General features: G+C 28.4%; 1 non-coding gene across 1 annotated transcript; it reads left to right on the forward strand.

Annotated features, from left to right (window-relative positions):
* The first annotated feature begins 368 nt into the window (after window positions 1-368).
* Window positions 369-440, forward strand: TRNAD-GUC. The gene has a single exon. It is a non-coding gene; the product is annotated as a tRNA-Asp (tRNA).
* Window positions 441-18906: the final 18466 nt, after the last annotated feature.

The raw sequence follows: 18906 nt of genomic DNA on the forward strand, positions 1-18906 counted from the left end.
GAAAAGAAAACATCTCTCTTAATAAATAATCTAATAGACGATATGGGCCACAAATAGTGTTTTATAAACATCCTTCTTAAATTGATTTTGAGTTCCACTTAATGATTAAAAAATTGATTTGGAAAACATGAACACAATAAATATCTTTTGGGAATTCAATTTATTGATAGTGTATTTTGATGAATAATTGGGTTTAATATGATTGATTGGATTTAAGAGATTTAACTAAGAGTTTGATTGAAAGGGTTTAAATAGAAATTCATCCGAATTTATATTTACTAATTCAAACTTTAATTTAATTTGTATTGATTCAAAGGTGATGAAAATGATTTTTGAGAATATAATAATTAGTTGGTGTAAACAGCGTGGTCGTTGTAGTATAGTGGTGAGTATTCCCGCCTGTCACGCGGGTGACCCGGGTTCGATCCCCGGCAACGGCGTTTTATATTTTACAATTCATTTTTACTTTAATCTTTAAAACCTCATGTACTGAGCAGGCACACTTTATTTATAGTTTAATCTTTGAAAGCGAGGCATTAAAGTAATTTGCAACTAAATTATAGTATATACTTAAAGGTAGTTAATTTTGATTTCTAAATAAAATAAAATAATTATTAAAATATCTACATATTAAATTACTATATTATAATTAATAATTGAAATTTAATTTGTAAGGTCTAATGATTTAAATTATAATATTATTTTTATATTTAATTTTTTTAGCTTGTTAAAAAAAAATTACATAAGTTAAAATAAAATGTCATTCCTCCTGTTGTTATTGAAAATCTCAATTTCAAACAAATTTTATTGAAAAGAAAAAACTTAAAACTAAAACATTATTTCAAACGTTTCTAGATATTGACCGCTCTTTGTAATATTGTGCATTTTTTTCAATATCTATACTATCATCTTCTTCTCTATAAAATGATCATATGCTCTCATATAAAACTATCATCACATCACATGTGAAAACCACCAAATAAACGGATTGAGATAACATAGAATCAAAATATTTCTTTTAAGAAAAATTAAAACTTTTCCATAATATTTTTTTCAATAAAACAATAAAATAAATAAATATTATTTTTTCACACATATGTACACACAATACCCTCAAAGGATGGTCTTCTGGGCCAAAAGTGAAACAATCGTCCAATGGATAACCTTTCCGACTAAAAATGAAACATATCATCCTCACATGGTAGTCTCTCCGACCAAAAGTGAAACATATCATTCTCATACTGCAATCTCCTTAACTTTTCCGATCAAAAGTGGAACACATTGCCTTCACACAGTAATCTCTCCGACCAAAAATGAAACATATCGCTCTCAGATGGTAAACTCCCTGATAAAAAATGGAACATATCATTCTCACATACATTCATAAATTAAAAAAAAAAAATACCCACCTTCATGAAATCAATCATTTGAACTCGTGCAATTAATTACTCATAAAATTTCATATTCATTACTTTAAACAATAAATTGAAAATATTCATAATACTTCAAAATATCATTATTCTTAAATTTAAAACACGTATAAAACAAGAAATTAAGAACACAAAACACAAAAAGTTAAGTTCCACCTACCTCTTTCTGTTCACTTCTTCTTTCTTCTCTTTGAAACTCAACATTTATCCTTCTTTCTATGTTTTGAATCCTACTTTACTTTTCTTTCAAATCTATTTATTCGTGTTATTTTTTATCTAGGCATAACACGCACTCACTCGTTTTATATGTATATTTTCTAGTTTTACTTTCACTTTTAAAACTCTTGACACTCTTAAAAAAAATTATATTATTTTTTAATAATTATAAAATATTATATATATATATATATATATATATATATATTCTTATTTTTTTTGTTTGTTAGAAAAACTCTTTAAATCTATTGTATAAAAGAAAAATTACACACATAATAAATCATATTTTTGAATAAATTTGTTTAAAAAATAACTATCATGACTTATTTATATTATAATAACTACTTTATCTATTTCTCTGTAAATTTATATTAAAATAACCATTTTATCAAAATAATCTCTTAAATAATTAATATAAACGATAAATTCTTTTAAATAAAAAATAATAAATCACCTTGAATGTATAATTTTTTTATTATTATAATTTTCCAACGCCTTTTACCATCCATAGCCTGATTACATATGAATCTCTTAATTTATGTGCTTCAGATATACATACTTTACTTTTGTAAATGGAACTTTACAATTCATCGATCAGTGTCACTTTTGGTGTGTTGTAAATCATCTTAACTAATTACAATAATATAGATATAATATAATTCAACGTTCACGCAAATGATATAAGAGTAAGCACAATGGAGGTAATATATGAATTAAATTAAAATAGGTCGTAATTAACAAAGAAGAAGCCTCTTTAATGATTTAATGAAGTGTTGTTAATAAATTAGTGAATATTTAATAGTTGTAAACTAATGGTTCAGCATTTCATATTTACATTGAGAAAGTTTAACAAAATATACATATAAAATCATAAACTAATCGCTTTAAAATTTTGGATTAATATTATTTTATTTGGATTGAATTTATATTTTATTGTTATTGTATCTTTTAATAAATTTCTTCTTGAAAGATTAATCACTAAATAAATATCCAATTACACTTATTTAATGGTTTAAGATATTTTACGAAAATATAATATACAATGTTTAGTCCTCCTAACTTAAAGTATCTTGTTTTTATGCATAAAGTCTTTCCATGTGAAGGAACGAAGCCTAGTATGATTAAAAAGGAAAAAGAAAATTAACTTGTCTTGAAGAAGTAATGTCAAAAACAAATTTATCCATAAATCAAGTACATGATTCTCATGAGATATTTTCTAGTTGTGCTTCACCTAAAACATGATTTTCTTTTTTTAGGAAAATGATTGAATAAACTCATTGCAAGACTATCTAAAATACATATGTAAATACCATAATAAATAAGATAAAAACTTATTTGTAAAATGATGGTTTAATAATATCTTGTAACTATTTTCTTTCTTACGAAATAGTTAAGTATAAATAAAATTAAATTCACTTGTTCATACTCTTTTTAATTTTGAATTAAATTATTTTTATGAAACTTGTTTGAAGTATTCTTTTCTTAATTTGATTATATATATATATATATATATATATATATATATATATATATGGATAGGGTCAAAATGTTAAATAAGTTGTTTTAGGTTGAAAGTTGGGATGAATCGTGATGAAAGTTGGGATAGATCGTGACGAGTCATCTGAAGTCGTAGGTTGTCTTGGACTAATGACCGAGATGAGTCAATCCTAGCTAAAAGTTGATATAGGTCGTTTCAGGCCAAAGGTCAAAATGGATAGTTCCAAGGGAAATGTCGAGACGAGTTATCCTAGATCAAAGGCCAAGGTGGATAGGCCTGGGATAAGGCCAAGAGAACCTAGCTTGAGCTTAAGACTGAGAGGAGTTATCTCGTACTAAAGGTCGAGACGTGTAGGTTAGAGATAAAAGTCGAGACGAGTTAGTTAGACTGAAGGTTGAGACAAGGTGTTATTGGTTGAAGGTTGAGACTTGTATGCCTAAACTAAAAGGTCAAGACTGACTAACCTAAGCTGAAGGTTGAAACTAGTTGTCTAGAGTCGAAGTTCAAGTCGGAGAGTGTTGGACTAAAGGTCAAGATGATTGTTTGGACTAAAGGTTAAGAGGGATTATCCTTACCCAAAGTTCAAGACGAGTCATACCTATCCAAAGATTAAGATTGATCATCCCGAATGAAAGTTTGAAAATAATTATCTCAAATCAAAGGTCAAAAATTAAGACGGGTAGAAGATTGTTATATGACCAATAATATATTTAAAAGGTTAATAATTTTCATATATATATATATATATATATATATATATATATTAAACTCAGGTGACTTTGATTCATTCATAAAGTTTTTCTAGATACATTAACTGTGTAAACTTTTTTAATGAAGTGTTTTTTGATCTTTTGAAATTATTTTGGTCTCGACCTATGCAGTGGAATACCAAACTCTATAGAATATACCAAATTTACATTTCAACTAAAATAGAAAAAAAAAATAAACAAGTCAAATTTAGGCTTTTTAACTATTACCAATAATTAAACTTTTAACCATTAAGAAGAACTAGTGTTAACTAGTATAATTATTCTTTAACTAGCTAATTATACTCTTTGGATATATGTATATATTAGTTATTTAATTAACTCATTCCCTAAATACTAAGGTAAATGTAATGCAAAAACAGATTAAGAAACAATAAATTGGACATGAATGACAAAACAAATTATTTTAGTGGTAAAATTTGTGAGTAATTTGAGAGAAACATGGCACGAGTCACCGATTTTGACAAGCTCATTTCCCAAGAGAAATGAGAAAATAGTGTAAAAGAGACAGAAACAAAAGACTGACAATTTTGAAACGGTAATAAAACAAAACAGTGTCTGCATTTAGGGTCCCCCAAAATTCAAAGATCATTTACCCAAAACCTAAAGGATTGGCAGTTACAATGTAGAAACCCAATGTTCAAATCAACAAACAGACATCTTCTTCCCTACTTTTTCCTTTCCATCGCAGCACAGTTTAGATGGTAAAATTTCTTTCAACAGTCTCATCATATATTTATTTTTTAATCTCAAAAAATTCATATGCAGTGATTTCAAAAGCCTTTTATACAAATATTAAACATTAGAATTATAGCAGAAACCCAATTCAAGATGCAGAAATCAATGCTGAAAATTACGAAAAACCTGAGATCATAACAATAGAAATAGGTAATCTCCAGTTCTTCTTGCATATTAACATTGGTCTAACAAGAAGAAAGAGAAAAAGGTAAAAAGAGAGTAAGCTAACAGATTGAGCCGTCTTGCCAATATCACGATCGGCAGCATCAGAAATCAAAACTCAAAACAAAACTCAGAAACAGTTTCTTCACATCCACATCAGCTAAGAATGCACATTTGCCTGAGGAACATTCTGCAGAAAAAGACTGTATTCTTCGATCCAGTAGGCTCTGACAGCTACAATCCTCACCATATTCACCTCTCTCAGCTTCAGCAGCTGCCAACACAATCATAATGGAATCATCAGATGAATAAATATATAAATATATATATATATGGGGCAAGTAAAAAAAAAAAATTAAAACTTTATAGCAGTGTTTGAAGACAGAAGTGTGACGGGACCAAATAGTGGGTGGGGTGTGTATATTTTGGCAAGAAATAAAAAGAAAAAGAGAACAAAGAGAAAAGGTTGCATGAAGATGTGTATGTTTGAAAAGGAAAGTATTGTTGAGAATGCATGCCTAGCTGTTAGCAGCTAGTGCAATTTTTGTCCATAAAAAATTACACGACCCCATGAAAATGAAGAAAACAATGGTGGGTGCGTGTGTGGGCGCACAGTTTTAGACATGAGATAAATCTGGTTCGAAAGGAAAAGCTTTTTTTAATAATATTTTTTTAACAACTTTTTACAACGCATACGTGACACTTTGTGATTGGTCTGTTTTAAATATTTTTTAAATATGAATTCAAATAGACCAATAAAATAATAACACGTATTCCGTTGTCAAAAAGATTGTCAAAAAAAGTTGTTAAAATGTTCGAAAATCACTTCTTCTTCACTTTACCATTTCTTTTTCTTTTTTGTTTTCTTTTCTTTTGACAACAAAGACCAAATTAGCTACATTTGCGCAAGCAACCTCTGTCCCTCTTGTTCCCCTTCCCTACCCTCATTCAACTTCACCAATTTCAAGCTTGCCCTTCTTTAAAAGTTCCCAACTTTTGACTTTCTTCCTTACCTTATCTTCAAATATTAATCATTCTTTTACCAATATAATTTTCATATCTTATACGGATCAACTATTGTAAGACAATTATTAGTTCCTGCTCACAATATAAAGTCTAACAATTTTACTGTCTTATGTTGTCATATCAATATAATATTTAATTAATACTTTTTAAGGACGATAATTTCTATATATATTAAAAATAAGACAATTTGATTTTAAAACGGTGCTATTTAAAAGGTTTAGTTAAGTTTTAAGTTTATTTTGAATTTATATATTTTTAATTGAGTTTATATTTAGTATTCAATTTTTTTAAACTTTTTAATAGAGTATTTATTGTTTTACTTTTTTTTCTTTTAATTGGATTAATGTGGAATATTCCAAATTTTCAATACAATTAATATTATTATAAGATTAATCACGAACTAATATAATTAGACCAGTTACAAATAAAGTATACATGAACTTTTACTACCATCCATATATAATCATAATAGTATAACATAAAAGGGAAATAAAATATAAATCAACAAAGACACCTTACACTTGAAAATTAAAGTGCAAAGATTTATCAAAAAGAATATATATATATATATATATATATATATATATATATATATATATATATATATGGATACATGTATTGATATTGAATTATAGAGGCCATGCCTTTGAGGTGGACCAACAACAACTTCCTCATCAACAATCACTACACTCCAAGGTTAATCCTTTCAAGCATCTATGACCAAACAATTAATCAATAGACTAAGGACCTCTTGCTACTCTTCACTACATAACTATATATCCTTCTCAAGACTGGAAGTTATTGAGAACATCAGAATAACCCGTAATTAGTAGCATCATATATCAATACATACACTTACACATAATCATCTTAAGGACTTCTCCTTGAAATCCTTATAATCATTGTTCACTGACAAAACTCCTCTTTACTCACCCAGCCACTCTGCATAATTTTACATCACTCCAAATGTGCCAAATTAACACTCCTTCAACCTTACATGCCATATCCTATGCACTTCTACCAACTTATATAACTTTTAATTGGTATTCTAAGCTATAACAAACCTATCCAAATATATAATTCAATCTAAACCAATTTTAACTCATTCTACCATGGAATTCCCACTCAAAATAAACTAAAATGCTACTTTATAAACCATAATTCTTACTCATAACTAAGCAACTTAGGGGTCTAAACAAGTCCAAAATGATCCAAAAGCAAACCCTGAGCCCTCCACTTTGCCTCAGACCTCCTACTTCTAAAATTCACTACTCAAAACCTTTAAAATGCGTCTAAAACCATTCAAATTCTAACTAATTGACTACCATTATGTCCTAACTCACATATTTACCTACTCACAACTCAAACAAGTTCCAAATGACCACAAAACAGACCCTAAGTTAAGTTCCCCCTCTTTGACCACTCTTACAAAATCTCACTTATCAAAACCTCTATTTTAGATCAAGATGACTTATGATTCCACATAAACCTTTCTTCTTAACATTACATCCAACTTGACACCTTTAAACCTCACAATAACAGAGTTCATGATAATCACCAAATCCAAACAAATCATCAAAATACACCAACATCATTCAACCCAGTACCATCACTCCAAATCACTTAATACTTAATAATAATCATTTTTAACATAAAAAAACAACATGCGTTAATTTCATATACTACCAAAAATAATTTCATACTTAATAATTCAATTAAAAGATTACCTTATCAGAAAAGCTACCAAGCTCTACATAGTGCTCTACCCTTGTTTCGAGCCCAAGGAATCCTATAAATGCCTACAAACCACCAAATTTTGATCAAAATGTGTCCAAAACTACAAACTCAAGAAAATGAGCAGAAACTTACTTGCTCTAGAAAGGAAACAGATCAGATGATGATGGAGATTACATTATTGTGATCTCATATGAGCTTCTTGATCGTCAAACAGATGATTGAGGAGTTATAAATCGTAGAGAAGGAAAATGGAACTTAGGGAAAAAGTTCTAGAGAAATGGTATGTGTTTTAGATAAAGAGACAAGTTTATGAATTTCTATGTATATTATTGAATTATTTTAATATTTAAAATATGCGGTCTCATTATTTTAAAACACCTATAAACTCTAGATAAAAAAAAATTAACATAGACTTAATTAAAAACATTTGAGACACTTAACTTAAAACTTAGTTAAATTTATTTAAATTATTTATCTTATGATAATTATTTATTTTTTAAAGTAAATAATGTTTAATAATTTTTAATTTTGATGATACCAAATAATATTTAAATTTATTATCACAAATAATGTTAAATATGACTATTATAATATGACAACTTTTTAAAATAATAGTTTTTCATGCTATAACATGATAGTTATATTTCCTTCGTATTATCATTCAAAGAATTATTTTTAAGAAGTGATTACTTATTTCTTACTTAATTATATTGTCTTGTGTTAATTATTTTCTTGAAAACTATTTTCCCTTGGTGCCTATTAAAAAAAAATCTATTTTCTATCTCAAATTCTCTCACTCACTACATTTGTTTATGTTAATTAAAGAAGAAGATTGAGATAACTAAAATTTTGATGATGATAATAAATGAAGGAAAATTGAAGAATTAATGATGATGGAGATTTATCAAGAATTGCTGAAAAATTAAAGTGATTTATGAAGAGTTGGTGAAGAGTTACAAAATGTTCGGATTCAAGAATTATATCAAAGTTTTATAAATTTTAGTTGTTGAAGTCATGTAATATATATACCTTACTTAAGATAATAAAAATAAAAGTACACAAGTCAAAAAGTAAAACTTAAGAACCAGAACACTAAAAAACTTTTGAAAGAATTTTATTATTACAATAAAAACTAGAATAATTAAATATTCTTAGTGATAATCGAATTCTCATTGAAAAATAATTTCTTTTAGAAAAGATTTTTAAATAATCGATTATCTTAAAGAAAGTTTATTTTCAAAAATATTACTTGAATACTTATAACAATTGATTATTCTGAATATTTTTTAAATTAATTTTTCATTTTTTTAACCTAATTTTGAAATGCAAAAATAGTGGTACCTTATCATTCAAAAATTGAGAGAAACATTTTATATAGTTAAACTTTTGAAAAACTTAATTATTGTGAGTGACTTAAATTTTATCAAGTGTGATTATTGAGTGATAAGGTGTTATTGTATACTAGATTAGTAAGCTTGTTCATTTGTTATGTGATTCAATAGAGGTATGATTATCCTTTGTGTGATTCAAATGAGATATTCATTCCTTTTGGTATCAAGGAAGATGCTTCTTCATCTCTTATGACTCTTTAGTAGATGTATGTTCTTTCCATACTCTAAATTGCTTATTACATTAGTGATTGTAATTTTCAATTTTCATGGTGTTTGATTAATCATTCTAATTGAGTTAATTAACCATTGAACATAAAATCATTTTATTAAACCAGTATAAAACAACAGTATAAACTTCTCTTATCTATACTTTCTTTATTTTACTACTGCAATTGCTAAGTTAAAAAAAAAGAAGTTAAGATTTTTATAAAATTCTGATTTTTAAATTTCAATTTTTAAGTTTAAAGTCCAACGATAAATATTTTGCGCTACTACCTTTGTAACTTCCTCACATTGCATATATATCAAGATTACATAATTCGAGTTTTTGACATATTTTTTACTTTCTAAGTTTGTATTTCTTCTTTCTAATTTTGGATTAACATTTTTTATATTGCGTTTCTAATTTTATAAATCATATTAAGATTTGATTCACTCTTAATTGATAATTGGATATAAAATTAATTTTGATTTATATTCGTTCAATTGAATTAGTTAATTCAAACTTTAACTTAAATATTTTTAAAAATCATCATATAAGAAATTATATAAATCTTGAAGTGAGAGAAGTTCAACTCATAATCTCTCATGCACAATCTTCCAACTTTATCGCTAAATCACATTTTAACACATTTGTATATGTTAATATAATAAATGTTAGTTATATATAAATTCTAAAATCACTATTTACATATTTATCAAAAATTAGATATATGTTCACTTACTTATATACACATCAATATTTGAGAGAATACTAACTCAAAATTCTTCCAGAAATTATCTAGAAACTTGAAAATACCAAATTTTTCCTTTGTACACCTGTGAAGAAAATCACTCTAACTTTTCAATAACAAGTGCATTATCCACCTATAATCGTGCTGCGAGTTAAATATGTTTTTATCTTTTAACTTTCAGTGAAAATTGGAATTAATTCCTTTTCAAAACTTTGGCCTAATTTAGTCCCTCAACTTTAGAAATATATAAATTTAATCTTATTAACCAAATTTTGTTAACTTTATTTGATGTTTCAAACGCGTTTCTCAATTCAGGTTGAAGAAAAAAAGTGTCAAACAATGTAAACAACCCCAATGCTATCATGAAACATGCTTGAAACATCAAATAAACCTAAAAAAATTTAGTTAAAAGGATTAAATTCATATATTTCTAAAGTTAGAGGACTAAATTAGGTCAAAGTTTTGAAGAGGGCCCAATTCCAATTTTCACTGAAAAAAAATCAAAAACATATTTAACTCTCGTGCTGCCTAGACAATTTTATATACTTATACATATAGCTTCTTTTTCTATTTTTCTCTTTCTTATCATCTCATATATTTAGTGAGGAAGTTTCATTGGAGTGAGAATCAACGTGGTGTCACCAAATCCATATCCTCTCAATAAAAATAAAGTAATAGTGATTAAAAAGGATATACTTGTTCTATACATTTATTCACATATAAATATAAGGTAAATCGTGTATACGAAAAAGAAAACCTTTCACATTATTTATACACAACAAGAAAAATTAGTCTAATAGTTTTGCATAGTAAACATTAAAAATATACTCTTGTTACTATGGATTTATAGTTAACCGGTTCGGTGACGAACTGGATGGAAAGGATCGAACGGTTGACGTGTAGGAAAATGTCTCACAGCCGCTCGATCCCAACAACAGTTGAACGGAGTTAAAATGCAATTAATATTACAACGGCTATTGATAAATAGTCAAGGTTTGCATTAATGATCATTAAGAAATAAATTCATTGATCATGTTTTTATAAACTCTATAAATAGAGGTTTAATTTCGAAGTAAACTCACTTTATTCACAATTGAATTACTATAAACCTATAGAGAAAGATTCTTACTTGAGTGTCGGAATGTATTCTGCAGGTCACTCACGGATCAATTATACTGAGCAAGGAACGAAACGTTCGAGAGACACAATAACAAACTTCACACAGGCGTTACCCATTTCAGTAGAAACGTCTCTAAATATATTATTTTGATATTCCAAAATTATTAGTAAAAAAATCCATAAGTACATCTATTTTATAAATTTCTAATTTGTATTTTGTGTCCATATGACGTAGATGAGTTTTTTAGGAGTTTGATAAATGATTTTGATTAAAGATAAGATGTGTATGAATGATATGAGATTCCTGTTTCCAACTTTATGTTGGGTTGAATTCGGGTACATGTTCTCTCTCTAGCTCCTATTTTCTTCTCCCGTAGTAAAATTCATTTTCTTTATCTAATATGTGACTTTTTCTCAGACATTCTGTCCCTTGTCGTGACAGTATTGCACAAAAGTTTTGATTTGAACTAACTGTTTATAAGAAAAATTGCAAATTTAGTATATAAAGTTGAATTGGAAGTTTTCAGCAAACTCCGAAAGGTTAGAATAGTTATTAGAGTGATTAGAGTAACATCATCAATTACCCCGAAAGGGAAATAGCCGCATAACTTTTGTTTTTGTTCTGTTTCCCCCTTTTACTCAAGTACCCTGTTCATTATTGCCACTGCCAAAACCTTTCTTTGGATCAAATAAGGTTTCTTGTTCAAAAAATAAATTTTTACATCCAATGATTTTTTTCAGTTTAGGTTAAAGTTTATGCAAAATAAATGCTTATATATCTTTAAACTTGTCAAATAAGTTTATATAATAGAATTTAATTTTGATCGAGACTAAAAAAACTTACATGGTCAAACAAATGTGTATTAAAAAAGTTCACATAATCAAATATCCTCATAGTCATGTAAGTTAAGGTCAATCCATAAGTTTTTTTTTAGAATTTCAAATATAATTATATTTACATGATTAATATTAATTTAACAAAATTATTAAAATCACATGAAATAATAAATAAATAAAAAATTATTCTTGTTACAAATAAATAATTAATAAAAAAGTGTTTTCAACTTAAAACAAATACAATAAATAATTTCTAGGAACTCTAAAATTTCAAATATCTAGATAATGGTTATGATTTTAGTATATTATTTTTTCTTTATATCTTTAATAACAATATTTATTTTAATCCTAATTCAGAAAATGAAAGTGTTTTATACAAAATATTTTGTGATAAAAACAAAAGGAAAATAATATCATTGTGTATCATATATTAAAAACATGAAAACAACTCTAAGACCATGTTTATTAAGAAAAATTTTGTACTTATTTTTAAAAAGTTTATTTTATATAATGAAAAAATTTACTCTCTTCTCAATGTTTCTTGATAATATTCTCAATTGTAGTTTTTCTAACTATTTTAAATATTAAAATATATTTAATAGTAACTTGAATTAACTCACCTAATTATACATACATACATATACATATATATATATATATATATATATATATATATATATATATATAATTAAATGATAAATATTTAGTTATTAATTTCATCTCTATTTATGTTTTAGATATTTTCATCTACGTCTAAAAGTTTATAAATACATATGATTTTTATAAAAAATATTAACTCAATTTTCTTAGTTTTTTTTATAATAATTATCATATAATTTCTTTTTTTTTAAATTATGAAATTGTGTGTATTTTTATTCAATTTTAATGTATAAAAATGTTTGTTATATTAATATGGTTTTATAATAATAATAACTTATTTGATTTTTTTATGATTGATGTTTTTGAGAAAAAATATTTCTTTTTAAATTGAAATGGGTTTATTATATTTTAGATACTAAAATTAAATATAAGTTAAAATTTGATTCATATATAATATGTTTTAAATAGTTTATTAAAATAAATTAATAAAAACTTTTAAAACAAGAAAGAATTAAAATATTCTTTTATCATTATTTTTTAATACAAATAATTTCTAAACTTATAAAAAAAATTCAAATTTTGAATTTTTTTTTTAAAAGTATCTTATTTTTAAGCTTAAATAAACTGAACTTATATTTTTCGTGATGATTGCATGTTTGATGTTTCATTGCATGTTTTATTTATTAATTTATCATTGTAAATTGAAAAAGTATTTTTCAGTTGTGGTGTGTGTATTGAGCAATTTAAGAATTGGCATTATTACTTGTTTTGAGTTGGTTTTATTTATATGCTTCAATCGCATTTAATTAACATTGAATAAATTAAATCTCAGTGTGATGTGTTTTGAATGATGAAGGGAATTGCACATGTTAGCATGTTAATGTGGATTAAATGCAATAAAGGTTTTGTTTAGGAAAACAATTTTTTATTATGCAATTTGAAAATTTATTCATCCCTATTATGAAAATCCAAATGCCTTTATTGATATAAACTGCAAATAAAAGATTTGGATTGGAAACTTTTTATTAAGTGAATTAAAATTATGTTTTTAATTTTATCATGTAAATAATGTATTCCTAATTTTATTTAAAATTATGGAAAATGTTATGTATGGTTTATAACAATTAAGAATATTTTATTTATTTAAAATCAAGTAGGATCAATTTTGTTAGTCATTAAAGTGATCAAAGTTATTTGATTTTAAATTATTAATGTTTTTATTTCAATTATTCATAGAATGATAAATTATGAATAGTTGATTTATGGGTCAATTGAAGTTTATTATTATTATAAGACATTTAAGGATTTTCCAAATGTTGATTAATTATTTTTATAATGTATGAGCATGATTATAGATAATTTTGAATGTGTTACTAGTTTTGCTTATATATCCAAATGGAGTAGGTGACACAAATTGACGCATATTTTAAATATTATTAATGAAATATGATTAACATAATTATATTACTATATTAGTGGATCTTCCAAACGAGAACATTAATATATATTAAATGATTATTTATGTTTGAATTTGTATTTATGTTTAGTTTTTTTAATCAAAGCATTAATTTTGGTATGTGTTAATTGCAGCCTCTATTTTGGTATTTTTACATTTGTTTGCTACGTGTATTCTAGTCTTTAATGGATTGAATTTACCTTACTAGAGTGAGCAAGTCCAATTTCACTTATGTGTATTACATCTTGATTGGACTTTTTAAGTTTGTTGCTATCATTGATGATAGTAGCAATGAAGACAAAACCCATCACAAAGCTTGGGAAAGTTCAATCAGACTTAACCATAGCAAGTCACATTAAGTTCTCTAGAATTTATGAAATTTGTGGAAGAATGCTCCCAAACTGATGACAAGACCCTCATTATGACATTGATGAGTATCTTGATCACTGATAACGGTTGATTTAACGTGTTTGTGTGTGTATATTTTGTGAACAAATCAACTCCTTCATAGATTTTACTTTTATCCTCACGTTTAGTGTGTTTTCTAGTTTTCTTGTGTTTATTTAGTATATGCTTGTTTTTACCTCTAATCTCTATGTTTGAGTGTGTGAAATAAAGGAATAGGAAGTAATTTTAGTGGAGGAAAACAAGCAAGAACTCAAGGGAACATGTTTTGGGACAATAAAAGATCAATCTGAAGCAAATACCCATGTTGGACGCCTTTGGAAGCGCACAGGAACTTGAATTGTAGAAATGCTGAAGCTGCGCTGGTGCTGAGCGATACATTCTCAGCACTGAGCGCCAGAGTTCAGTGATTGTAGCACTGAGCGCCACTTTCCCAGCGCTGAGCGCTAGAGTTGCAGAGTTTCCAGAGAATTTCTGCGCTGGGCGCCAGGAATCCGCGCTGGGCGTGAGAAGTTGCTGTATCTCACATCTGATGCAGTGAAAAATGGCGCTGGGCGCCAGGAAGCCGCGCTGGGCGCAAAAATTCGCTGATGTGTCAAAAATGGGTTATTTAAACATGGGTCTCGCGATTTTTGAGGGACTTCTCCTCCTACACTTCATTCTTCACCTAGAGAGATTGGGAGAGGCCCTTGGAGGCTATTTGGGGTGTTGGGAAGCTCTCTCACTCCTCCTTGGGTCTTCAAGCTTCTTCAATGGTGATTTTGCCCTTTTTGGGTTGAGGAAGAAGATGGGTCACAGATTGGAGATGGAGATGCGAAGNGGAGGCGCAAATGGAGCATGGAGCAGCTGCCAAGAACCTTGGGAAAGNCTTTGCATCTTCTCTTTGGTTCCAATTTCTTNCNTATCTCTTCAATNTNNNGAACCCTAAGTTCTCCTCCATGGAGAGCTTTTCCTATTTGTTGAGATTAGATGTAATAAACTGAATCTTGTGTATTTTGTGATGTTAATACATATGCTTTTCCATTTCAATGTTAGTATTTGATTTCTATGCTTAATGCTTGTTGTGGCTTGATCACCCATGGCTTGAATTTTGGTTCTTGATATATTGGAAAATATGACTTGAACTTAGAACTGAAATTGAACACTTAATTGATGGAATTGAGTTGTTTGTAAATGCATGAGAATGAAATGGATGAATTCTAGTCTTGACAAATTGTAAATACACTATGTTAAATTCCTTGCACACCAATTGTTTAATAAAATACCAAAAAGAGTTTCTTGTGTTGTTTTTGTGCACTTTGATATCTAATTGAGTTATAAAAGGAAGAATTGTCATGTGTTGCACAAGCCTCTTGGGAAAACGATACCTGGTCTTACCAGTTTTATTACTTGAACGATTTGGTACACTTGTCAATGAGTCAACAACCACCAAGAAGTTTGATGGTTTGCTTACTATGCATGAGTATGTGTGATCGAGATGACAAACATCACAACAAAATTAAAGTCTTTAGGAATGATAGTGGATGAAAGTTTTCTTATGCAAATCATTTTGAATTCATTATTGTTTGAGTATGATTTGTTTCAAATGAACTATAATATCATGAAAGACAAGTGGAATGCGCATGAATTGCATAATTTGTTGGTTCAAGAGGAGATTGGACTCAAGAACTTAGGAAGTCACTATGTTCATTATGTGAGGAATCAGGGAGTTGGAAAGAAAGTTGTAAAATTAATATTACTGACGATCAAAATTCGTCGGTGATGCATAAAATCTATCGATAAAACAAAATTATTAATGTCTTACCAACGACAAAAAATCTATCGGTAAAATTGTTGTCGGTAAACTTTACCGACGAATTTTTTATCCATTCGGTAATTACTGAAGGAAAAAGTCATTGGTAAGTTTGTCGGTAATTACCAATGGAAAAAATTGTCGGTAACTATGGAAAATTTTGTTGGTAAATCTGTCGGTAATTATCGATGAAAATTTCCGTTGGTAATTACCGAAGGAAAAATTTGTCAGTAATTACCGACGAAATTTTTTGTCGATAAATATCGCGATTTGATTCATCTTCTTCCTCACTCTCCTTTTCTCTTTCATTTTTACTAATCCAGAATCGTTGCATGGTGGAAAACGTTGGCTTTGGTCATTACAATGGACAAAAAAAAAATTTACCAATCATTCTTCTTTCTTTCATCTCCAAGCATTTTTACCAATCCAGAATTGTTATAGTGGACAAAAGCGACGTTGCACGATGGTGACAATGCTTAAACCATGAAAGGGAAGAACAAAATGGCGTTACACGGTGGTGACATGCTTGAAGCATGAAAGAGGAAGAAAAAAAGCAGTGTCCCCTCCCTTGCACGTGTTGGAGAAGAAGAAGATAGAGTGAAAGACCTCAATGACGTTGGTGGAGACAGAGACGGCAATCGGCTGAACGGAGATGGAGGTGCTCAAAGCTACCATGACTTGAGCTGAGATGGAGACACGGAGGAATGCAGAGGCTCAATAGCACGACAAAAATGAGCGCTAGATATTTTCAAAATTATTTAAGTTCCTTATTTTCAAAATTAATGAAACACCCATGTTGAAAGTGAAATTTGTTTAGATTTGAATTATAGAAACTTTGTAAATTTTTTTTTTATTTAAAAAAAATTAATTAAGTGAGCCAGTGAACCAACCCGTTTACCCACCAATCCATGATGGGTCGGGCTGGGTTTGAATTTTTTTGACTCGCTAATTAATGAGCCATGTTGGGTTGGCTCACTAAGTGATCAACCCGTGGTGGGTTGGGTCGGGTGGCCCGTTTTGGCAGCTTTAATTTATATGTTAAAACTCTTATGACCTTTCATCACAATGTTGCAACATAGTTTAGTGGATAAATTATCTGCTTACTTGTGGCATAAGCGTTTCGGATACATTTCCAAAGAAATGATGGAAGGATTATTAAAAAACTAAATCCTTTCGAATTTAGGTTTTAGTAATCTAAATGTGTGTGTAGATTATATTAAAGACAAACAGACAAAACACATAAAAAAAGGATTCATAAAAAGCATTAAGCTTATTCAAATCATACACATTTATATATGTGGTATGATTGAGATAAATTCTTTCAATAAAAAAAAAAAGTACTTCATCACCTTTTATTATCGTAAGAGAAATCTTAGTTAATGACTATAGAAATATGGCCTCAGTTGGCAAGCTGCCACTTTCTCAGTCTACTGATAACACATCACTGAATCTTGCAAAACATTGCTAACAAAATATATTGGTTTTATGTTCGGGGTGTCCTAGATTAGGGTTATGCTCATCACTTTACTTGAGACGACCAAGTAGAGCTGCAACTCGTTCCTTAGACCGGTAGTGCCATGACGGACAGGCTAGCCAAAATAGTCTTTATTTCCGAAAATGCGGCTTCGCAGTGCTCGTTCCACTTGACGAGATAACTCTTCTTTATTGTCTTCAAGATAGACTTTATTTTCTCCACCAGGTTGGGGATGAACCAAGAAAGAGATGTCAGACAACCCATTGGCCTCTGTACCTCCTCGAGATTCTATTAACTCCTTATCTCCAGGATGGTCGCGCACTTGTTGGAATTGGCCTTAGTGCCCTCTACAGTGAGCATTAGTGTTGTCAAAATGAGTTAGAACCCGCAGGCCAACCTGGCCCACCATAGGTTCGGACCGAGTTGGGTTTGAAAAAACTGTAACCTTTTGATACGGGTCAATTTTCAACCCGATCCACTTAGAACCCGGTTCACCTGAGTTGAACCCGATTCACCCGAGTTGAACCCGTGGTGAGTCGGATTGGTGATCCAAACCACCTAATTTAATTATTTATTACTTTGTGTTTCAATATTATTAGTTAACACTTTTTTTATTGTATTGTAGACGGGATAAAGAAAAAAAAATGTTTCAAGAGAGCCAAATATTATGATTTTATCTATTTAAGACTCTAATCTTATAAATGGATAAGTGACACAAAAATTATTAATATTAGAAACTTATTTATTCGTCTTTTATGCTTGTTTTTTAATTACTTTTGGATTGTATGGTATTTTTTTTGTTTTGAATTGGAGTTTAACATTATTTTAGAGTGAAATTTATTTAGATTTGAATTACAAAACTTTATAATTTTTTTTTTATTTAAAAAAAAACTTGTAGTTAAGTGAGTCAGTGAGCCTACTCTTTTAACCCACTAACCCATGGTGGGTCAAGTCAAATTCCAATTTTTTTGACTCGCTAATAAGTGAGTCGAATTGAGTTAACTCATTAAGTGGTCAACCCATAATGGACGGAGCTCGATCGAGCCAGATTAACTCTGAACATGAGACCTAAAAACTTATCACTCTAACATCGAAATGCATTTAAGTGATTTTGCATTTAAGTGATTTAACTTGTAGCGTCCAATCTTTATCAAAAACCTACTTCAAGTCTTTTATGTATTCTTTAACTTAATAAAAATTAATCTTAATTTTGAATATATTTTTTGATTAATACTGAAGAAAAATATATTAAATTGTCTAGACAATTGAAATAATGTGACAAAATGAATTTAATAAAATTTAGTT

This window comes from Vigna radiata, chromosome 3 (genome assembly GCF_000741045.1).
Source record: "Vigna radiata var. radiata cultivar VC1973A chromosome 3, Vradiata_ver6, whole genome shotgun sequence".
Classification (NCBI taxonomy): Eukaryota; Viridiplantae; Streptophyta; class Magnoliopsida; order Fabales; family Fabaceae; genus Vigna; species Vigna radiata.